The sequence below is a fragment of the Aplysia californica genome, unplaced genomic scaffold (genome assembly GCF_000002075.1).
Source record: "Aplysia californica isolate F4 #8 unplaced genomic scaffold, AplCal3.0 scaffold00032, whole genome shotgun sequence".
In the NCBI taxonomy this organism is placed as follows: domain Eukaryota; kingdom Metazoa; phylum Mollusca; class Gastropoda; order Aplysiida; family Aplysiidae; genus Aplysia; species Aplysia californica.
This window is the reverse complement of record NW_004797302.1, coordinates 2113658-2115967: the sequence shown is the minus strand read 5'-3', so window position 1 is coordinate 2115967 and position 2310 is coordinate 2113658.

Below are 2310 nucleotides of genomic sequence, written 5' to 3'. Positions count from 1 at the left end.
GCGTGCGTGCGTGTTATTCTCTTGTAGTTTGTACGTAATATGTCATATGTGTGGTAGAAAGGGTATTACGGCACTTGCAACACAAATAGATCACACAAGTGCCAAATAAGACATACATAATATGTACAAGCTATGGAGCGTGCACTAGCGAGACAAGACAAGACAAGACAAGACAAGACAAGACAAGACAAGACAAGACAAGTCAAGAGAAGAGAAGACAAGACAAGACAAGACAAGTCAAGACAAGAGAAGACAAGACAAGAGAAGACAAGGCAAGAGAAGACAAGACAAGACAAGACACGTCAAGACAAGTCAACTCAAGAGAAGACAAGACAAGACAAGACAAGAGAAGACAAAACAAGACAAGACAAGGCAATACAAAACAAAACAAATCAAGGTAAGATAACTTTATTGATTTCGAGGGGCAATTTGGGGTGCATATACCAGAACACCAGCTTATAAAAAGTCAGCATGAACGCTGGAAAAAAAATGTACTCAGTGTAAATATCCCATTAGTTGCATGTAGCCCGACAAAATAATGAAGCGTCTCGAATAATAACAGACGGCAGAAATGTCACTTTTATTCAGAATTAATGGCGTCAGATAATGTATTACCTGCCAACAAATCGCTACTGTACCTCAGGTTTACTAAGTTCTACCTGACATTATTTGCTGTTTTGAGTTACTAAGACCGTGAGGTCAAAAAGCAATTTAATGCTCTATCTGCTCTATCAAAGACGTATGAATATTTGGAGTCGTTATCAAGATATTCAAAGAATTGCATTCCGAAAAAGCTTGACATATTGTGAAGCTAAAAAAATTGACGTCAGATTTCTCAAAACTTGTTATTGAGCAGACAGAAGTTTGTAATTCTGAGGTAGCGAAATGCACCCAGAGACAGGCGTCTCCTGAAAGCGATCGCCTCGTGTTTATGCTGGATGATGTGTTCCAGGAAGGGGCGAATGGAACTCGGCCATATGTCATACTCGCCTTCTGTTTACAAACAGGAGGAAGATAACGAGAAGATAAGTATTTTGTTAGAGTGATGCGGGCTTGTGTTTCGATTTCATCTGTGTTTGGTTTTTTTAATTTTCGGTTTTGTTTCGTTTCTCTTTCTTTTGTTTTTCTGCGTACTTTAAAAATGATAAATGCGTAAGTAAAGCTCTGATTGACGTCAAAGGACGTTAAAAATAAACAGTCGTATCATAACTCGGTTTTTCAAGTTTCCATGTAAACAAACGCTAAATATAGCGAAGATGACAGCACAAAACCTGCCATCCATTGAGCATCCTACAAAAAAGCAGCCAATCAGAAGAGCCAAAACGAAAGCACGTGTTTGACATATCGTGTATAATTGGTCCCTTTTTTAGTGGAGAGGGTCATTGGGAGCACGGCGTCTTGGATATAGATCATTTATTTGTATCAAGTTTCTTGTCCCTTCTTTCCTTCGGGTTGGTCTTCCTGTTGGTAATTTATTTTCAGCTGTGTAGCGATCAATCCTGTATCGCCTTTTTCTTGGAGTTGAAACTAAATCTGAAAACATTTTGTCTTTTGTTTTTCTGGGAATGTTTGGTGGTGTTGATGTTTCTTTTATTGCCGCTGATAGTTAAACGCATGTCCCGAAAAAAATATATTCATTTTATCTTATTGGGTACCTAAAATTACAATGTTCAAGGCACAACACAGATGATTAGATAGATAGATGGATAGATAGATAGATAGGTAGATAGATAGATAGATAGATAGATAGATAGATAGATAGGTAGGTAGATAGATAGATAGATAGATAGATAGATAGATCGATAGATAGATCGATAGATAGATAGATCGATAGATAGATAGATAGATAGATAGATAGATAGATAGATAGATAGATAGATAGATCGATAGATAGATAGATAGATAGCGAATGAGGTGAGGTGTTAATAAATGTAGTTAGCCCGTATGTCTGGGACATGTTACTACTATTCAGTAACTATTACTCTCTTTTCAAAATCATTATGAAGTCATACAAAGTTTTAAAAAAAGTGAAGATAGAGATTTTATCTTGATTTTTTTGGCGATTTTATGGCACATGGTTCTAAATCTTAACCAATATTGCTTGACGATGATGATTTCAGATGATGTAAAGGATGATGATGATGATGATGTTAAAGTCAGTGAGTATTTGGTGAGATCCCAGGTTGCAACTCCACATTGGTTCTCTTTGATTGAGCTTCATCATCATCATCATCATCATCATCATCATCATCATCATCATCATCATCATCATCATCATCATCATCATCATCATCATCATCATCATCATAA